We start from the raw sequence: 7,704 nt of genomic DNA, 5'->3' as shown, positions 1-7,704 counted from the left end.
GTCAAAGTAAGGTCTTGAGAGTCGGAAAAGAACGAACGTCACTGAACCAAAGAAGCCCTTGATTGATAGACAAATTCTCCTTCTCATAAGCACCGGGAATGTATACAGAAGAGTATGGAGAATTCTTACATTAATGCTTGGGTTTGAGCTATTCCATTTAGTTCATCAAAATATATTATGCTAACGCAAACGTGGTAATTTATGCGACTTTTTATTAGTAAGTACAGCGGCACTGACGAATGTTTCCCCCGAACGTGCCTCTCTTGCAATCAGTTTCCTTCCTTTATTTCAATTCTTAACAATGAAATTATATGGAGGTTGTTGAGCTAACAGCAAGAGCGGCAAGAATTCATGCTAATCAATGAAATGTGATGTGTTTTAGGGGGAGCTTACACCAGATAAAATCACCTGGTGCTTTCAAATTTCTTGTGAATTATGGTGTTACATTAGTTCCTCACCGGAAGATTATCTTCTCAGCTTTCATTTGTGTAGGGCCGGCCACTTGAATATCGAAATATGGAAACGTGGTTTTGGATTCTTGGCTGGTCTCTTTCCATCCTGACCTATTCTGGATATGGATTTATTATCTTCCTTGTTTGTAGAAGACGGCGGCTTCGAACAAAAACCACAGCATTTATAGTTTCTCTTGCTGTGGCCGACTTTTGTGCTGGGTTGACAGCTTTTTCCCCGCTTTTCGTCTGTGAGGCGATAACTGGATGCGATCCTAAGGCCTTCTTGGCAAGCAGGATGGATTATTTAAGGTGGCTGTTCGGGTACGCATCTGTGACAAACTTGTGCTGTTTAGTCCTTGAGCGCTACATTGCTGTTGTAAAGCCGTTGAGGTACTTGACTTTTATGACGCGCAGACGCGTTTTCCAGATGATTTTTATCTCTTGGACCATCGCAGTGGTTGTTGTCTTTGCTTTTTTAGTAGAGTGGCTTCCTTTTAGCGAAGTTCTGCTCTTCAAAGTTCTGATATCGATTCTCATGGTTTTTTTTGGAATTTTTGCCGGTTGCGGGTTAATTTTCTGCTTCGGATCAATGTACCATGTTATTTATAAGCACGAAAGAGCCGCCCACATCTTACCAAAACAACTCCGCCTTAATCAGCGATTTTTGTTCAAAATCCCGGAGAAGGCTGCTGTAAAAATAATGGCAGTTGTTATTGGCTTGTTTCTTGTAGCCTACTCGTTCGTTTTACAGTATCCTCATATACATTTTGAACAATCACGAAAAACCGTGTGATGATCAAGAATACAAATTGCCACTGCTTGTATTAAACTCCGCTATTAACCCCGTAGCTTACGCCGTCTTCAAGAGAGATATAATCAAGGAGATAACACGGTATATTTGCTGTGTCATGTGTAAAAAAAGAAACCACATTGAACCAATTCATGAAAACAACTCTTTCATCCTACGCTACTATAATGCCTAACACGTCAGTCAACTGAGAACTGCAAACCTTTGATAAACTTCTTCTCAACCAGAATTAGTCCATTTACCCACAATCGTTCCTTCCACAAGTTAACAGCCAATAACTAGATGATGAAATTAAAATGTTTACGGATTTTCTCACAGTGCGTTCATGGTGAGAAGAGAAGATCATGTAATGGTTGAAAAAGGTTTTTTTAATCTTACTGATTCTTACCCATTCTCGCTCCTTTAGATTTCTTTTCTTTCGTATAATTTTGCTAGTTTGTCTGTTTCATCTTATAGTATTGAATGTCAGTCTATGAGTCAGTCAGTCAGCCTATCAACCAGACTTAAGTTTGCCGGCTGTGAAACTTGAACTAATGCAAATGTTATTGGCTTATTTCTTGTAGCTTTCTTATTCGCTTTGCGATGTAGCTTTATGTACATTTTGAACGACGAAGACAGAAAAGTTGCGTTCAACGAAAATGTATATTTATAGCAAGAACAGTATCTCCACCGTAATTAAAGAACCTGACAAACGGCGGCATGATTGCCCTCTGATATACTCTTATATAAAGGAGATTTCATAAATATGAAATTAAAAGCTGCCTCAGGGATTATCGTTTCTCTTGCTTTTGCTAACTTCTTTGTTGGATTGAGCACAGTCCCTTTATTATTTTTCTGCCCCGAAGGGAGCGATTGGGACGAGTAATCTAACGATTTTGGAACTTATTCCCGTTCGCCTCCATCGTAAAGCTGCGCATTTTAGTCCTGGAGCGCTATGTTGCTGTCGTAGTGCCTTTGAAATATTTGACTTTTGTCCAGCGTCACCGCGTTTTTCTGGTGTTTTTTATCTCTCGGGCGACTGTTTCTAGCCAGCGTTCAATATTTAAAATACTTATTTTAACGAAAATGAATTTTTTGGCTTTTCTGCCTTGCTGTGTTTCATCTTTTGCTTGCTTTAATGATGGTGTTATCAAACTACCTGCGTCTTAGTAGAAGAGCTCCTGTCGGCAGTTTACTCCGAATGGAAGAATTCTTGCCAATTTAACTCCCCTGCCGTCTTTGATCTTCAAGTTTAGGACGCGCCTCACAAACCATGCAACTAATAACTGAACCATGAAGAAATTTTGTTTCTGGATTAAAATCGTATGAAGGCCCGGCTAAACGCACGCAACATTTCAATGCAACATCTCGGAACATTGTTGCGCGCAGTTTGTTGCTCACGTTTGGCCACCCAGTACCAACACTGTGCAACATGTTGCAAGATGTTGGACCGAGTTTGAAATGGTCAAATTTTTGTTGCAACATTTTTGGAAGTTGCACGATTGAGATGTTGCGCGCGCCTCGGCCAGCTCCTTCACAACTTCTCATAACACGATCTAACGATGTTGAGAGATCATTGTTTCGTTGAAGTATTAAGTGAACTTGACCGGGCTTTAACTCTTCTTGCTATTTTTAGCTTTGAATTCGTAATGAGAGAAGCTGTTTCAAATTTTCTTTGAAATTCGCTCTTACACCCATAGTTTCACTGTTTTTGCCATTCTCCCCATAGTTAATAGTATATTAATTCTTGCACCTTTGAAATTCCTCACATGTCAAATGAGTAGAGCTCATAAATGAGTAAAGCTCATTAATGAGTAAAGCTCATTAATGAGTGGAGCTCACAAATGATTATTAGCCGAAGCTGGCATCAATAAATTATTTCAAAGGTATAGTTTTAACCGGAAGGAAAAAAGCAGGAACAATAAGCGTTGAAAAAAATGCCAAGTTTATTGCACGTCCATCTTCTAGTTTTCATTCGAGTTAAGTCAGTCAGTCACCAATCAATCAAATCCTTTTTTTTTAACGATAATTGGTAAAGCTGTAAAGCTTGTGGGTTCGCGCGTTTAGTGTTACTTCAACTTTTTTCTCGTGCCAATCTTGACAGTTTATCATTGTACAGTCACCCTTTACAAAATGGAAATAATAATAATAATAATAATAATAATAATAAATAATAATATTTAAAGAGGATACTCCCATCACATTGAGTGGTTTTCAAGGGGGGTCCTCTGACAAAAAATACATTTAGATTAGATAGAAAAAAAATTACAAAAAAAATAATAATTTGTATACGTAGATGTAAAGAAGCATATAAAAGCACGAATATTAAAATACTAAAGTTAAGAATATGCTTAGGTTAAAAGGTAATTTTAAGAAATAATTATTTGAGTGTCTTTTAAAAATTAATGGTGGCATAGGCTTTTTCAACTCAGGCGGAAGTGCCAACCATTCGTTTGTTGCTTGATAAGACGTTATGCATCTTCCCCATTTCGTTCTGATTCTGCTAAGCCGTGGAAGGTGTCCATTTCTGGTGTTGTAACCATGTGAATTTAGTGTTGATTTAAAGTTCTCAAAGTGTTCAGGAATGTTTCCTTTTATTGCGTTCTGAACAAGTACACAACGATGCGCACGACGACGAAATTCCAAAGGCAACCACATTTATTCTTTCATTGCCTCTTCTGAGAGGAGGCCTTCTTGCCATAGACCTTTTTAGCAAACTTATTTTGGAAGGCCTGTAGCTGTTCCATTTCTGATTTTAACCCTGGTTGATCGCCCCATATTATATCCGCATAGTCTAAATGAGGTAGCACCAAACCATTGTAGTACGCAAGGCGAATCTTTTCGTCAAGCATATGGCAAATGCGATTAAAAACACAGATACGATGACCTAACTTCTTGATTAAATTTCAAAGTCTCAAAATAATTGAGAAGAATTTGCTACCTTTCTATAACATCAAGAAATGGTTAGATATTCTAGTCTTCTTGGATAGAGAGGAATAACTGGAGGTCCCGTCTCCTGCAGGGTTAGGGGACGTAGGAGACGTTAATTTCCCACGCAAGAGATTACTGTGTGATGGATGTCCTCCCCTGGGGTGGGATGGGTGGGTACAAAGGAGTTAGGTGTCAATTAGGACGAAAGTTCTGTTCCTTTCTCCTGCCATTCCCGTGGCGAATGAATTAAACTAAACTAAACTAAACTAAATATCAGGCCTCCAATTCCATTTTTCGTCAATTGTCATTCCAAGGTATTTAAAGGATTTCACACGATCAATGATCACATCATCATCAGATTTAAATTGAAAGTCCTCAAAAGATTTTAGTGCATTTTTACTTCCAGTCAGCATCAGTTTTGTTTTCTTAACATTCAAGGTCAGCTTGTTGTCATGGTACCAGCTGCAAATTTGCGTAAAACCAAGACTGAAGGACTCTTTGAGTTCAGCTGCAGTTGATCCCGCAAAAGGTAATACAGCATCATCTGCTTAGAGAATCATCCTAGCATCTGAAATAGCATTAGGTAAACTGTTAATGTAAAACTTAGTTTTGGATTTTTGGCTGGTCCCTTTCCATTCTGACCATAACTGGAAATGGATTTATCATTTTCCTTGTTTGTAGAAGAAGGCGGCTTCAAACCAAAACCAACGCGTTTGTCGCTTCACTTGCCGTGGCAGATGTTTGTGTTGGGCTGAGTACTGTTCCTCCCCTTTTCGTTTGAGAGAAGACAACTGGATGCGATCCTGAAGTTCCTTTTGCTAATAGGGTGGATTATTTAAGGTGGCTGTTCATGTAAATTTGCAAATTTGCAAATTTGTAAATTTGTGCAGTTCAGTCCTAGATCGCTACTTTACTGTTGTGCAACCTCTCAATTACCTATTATTTATTACGCGCGAACGTGTCCCCCAGATTATTTTTCTTTCTTGGGCCCTTTTCGTTCTTGTTGTTTGTCCCGATGTTGTAATATGGCTCGCTTTTAACGACAATCGTTCTAGATCTCTTCTGCTGTGAAAGTGATGGGAATTGTTATAGGCCTATTCCTTGTTTGTTCTGCATGCTCTCTGTGATGTAGTCTTATATACATTATGAAAGAAGAACAACCATGTAAAGATAAACAACTTAAATTGGCTCTGCTAGTTTTAAACTCTACCTATCATAAACCCCGTCGCTTACCGGCTCTGTTCAAGAGGGACATAAATGAAGAAGCAAAACGGCGCATTTGCTGATCTGGAAGATGAGAAACAACATTGAGCCTCTTAATTAATGATTCACGATTTTTTTCTAAATAGATACATTCCCTATTGTATACATTAATGTCGACAACAAGTAAACAAGTCATTGGGATCGATCGATCGATCGATCGATCGATCGATCCTAACGTCAGACACGCAGTCCCCTTGGGTTAAAATCATGTTGTCAAATAACATACAACTAAAAGTCGTCTAAATGTGGACGGAAATGTTTTTGGAGAAGCTCAAAATGAATTGCTAGCTTTATTCAAATAGAGTACGAGTAGAAATATTGCTGAGCTAAATTGCAAATGAAGGAGTTCGAGCGTTGAGGCTAGTTAAGATCAGGTGGTTTAAAAAAAAAGGAAACATTTCAAAAATTCTTTAGTGTTGGGAAAGCCAATTTTAATAAAGCTGTGTTTGAATGTTCTTAAGAAACAAGCCTGAGAGAGAAATTAATAGTAAACATCAAAAAATGTTTTCCAGAAAAATAAACTATGCTAAAACTAGCTTCCGAGCTGGCCCTTAATTTGAATTATAACATAGCGTGCGTGCTAGTCCTATATACTGAATTGCTATTGCGTCATTATGAACAAAATCTTTATGTACGCACGGCCGTGCTGACTGAAATGACGCGTGCAGTTTCAAACATCTACATCTACATCTATTTTAATACTCTTCAACGCTATTACACATCAAGAAGAATAAATAGCTGCAAAATTTCCGTCGTGTGAGTTTCTTGAAGTTTCGGAAAGCGATATCAGTAAATGGAAGACCAACCAAACTTTTCTTTGGCTTTCGACCTTCCCGCAAGTAGTCAAACTAAGAAGCACAACGAAAACGAAACACAACAGACCCGTTTCTCGAATTTATCGGAACAGGAGCTGGAGAAAATTTTAGCTGAAAGACATTCAGCAAGAACTAAGAAGACCACAAATTGGTCTGTGGCGACTTTTAAGGGTAAACGTCTCTGTTGATGACGTTTTTTTGGTTACCTTTGTTAACTCTACCGAAAACCATTTAATTACAAAATCAACAAAACAATCGGAGACGCTAAAATTTTCGGGCAACTTTCATTTCAAAAAACATCACAAAAACGTCATTCATCGCCCAAACTGTTTCGGTATGTTATAAAAGAATTTTTTCATGCTTTTAGTTGTGCGTATATCGAGTTATGGATGCACTTGGGAAGTTTGGAGAGCACTCAAGAAGCTAGAGTTGCTCGAGGCGTAGCCGAGAGCACCTCTTTCGCGTCTCTCGTGTTCTCCAAACTCCTCGCGTGCATTCATAACTCGATATACGCACGCTAAGCATGAAACAATTCTTAATTATATTATAACCGTTGTCAACATTATTATCATCTTTGTTATTATAATTTGTTATCATTTGATTATAAGTTGAATGTTACGTTGAATTAGACAATATATTTTCGAATAACCTTTCTCTTGTGGAATAGGTTACTCACACTGATGGGTGGAATGCGGCAGGTTTTCTGGCTTGCATGTGAGACAAATATTCTGCAACACTACCCTCTAGCATCATTATACATACGTCTAGTTCTTTTCAATGCCATCAAAATTCAAAATAGATAACTTTTTATTTTGATCGATCATAGTTAACATGAGACAGGCATTAACAATTGTGTAAATTAACGTTTATTAATTCAACTGTGTTGTGAAAGCTTACTTTACTATGCTGTTTAACTTTTCTCAGAAAATAAGCTTGAGAAACTTAGCAGTTGAAGCAATCAGCTCCTTATTTCTCTGGTTTGAGTGAAGCTAATTAAATTCAACAGAGCGCAAAAAAGGTTTGCATTAAACTGCACATGTTTTGAAAATTGTAAGAAATAAATTTTATTTAGTATCACCACAAAACAAAAATGCGTTTTAAAGTGATCCGTTATTCAGAGTAAAAATGTATATGATGCAAAACAGACATATTAATATTCTTCCGAGTTAAATTGCAAACGAGTGTTAGTTTTGATGACAGATGAGATCAGCTGGTTTATTTGTAAGAAACAGTTCTAACCTGGCATACAAGAAAACTTTGAATTTGCTGCATTTAACCCTCATAATATTAAGACTGACTAGCGTCAAATTGTTCCTTACAGTTTTACCGCTGAGTCAAAGTAAGTTGAGAATCAGAAGGGAATGAACCAAAGGAGCCCTTGATTGATACACAAATTCTCCTTCTCTTTACAATAGCAAATTATAGAGAAGAGTATGGAGAATGTTCATAGTTAGAA

General features: G+C 37.7%; 1 pseudogene; it reads left to right on the top strand.

The window, feature by feature from the left end:
* Positions 1 to 2,030, top strand: LOC148741518 (octopamine receptor beta-1R-like; annotated as a pseudogene).
* The last annotated feature ends 5,674 nt before the right edge of the window (positions 2,031 to 7,704 follow it).

Source organism: Stylophora pistillata, chromosome 1 (genome assembly GCF_964205215.1).
Source record: "Stylophora pistillata chromosome 1, jaStyPist1.2, whole genome shotgun sequence".
NCBI classification, from domain to species: Eukaryota; Metazoa; Cnidaria; class Anthozoa; order Scleractinia; family Pocilloporidae; genus Stylophora; species Stylophora pistillata.
Note: the sequence above shows the minus strand (reverse complement) of the source record. Positions and strands in the feature narration are given on the sequence as shown.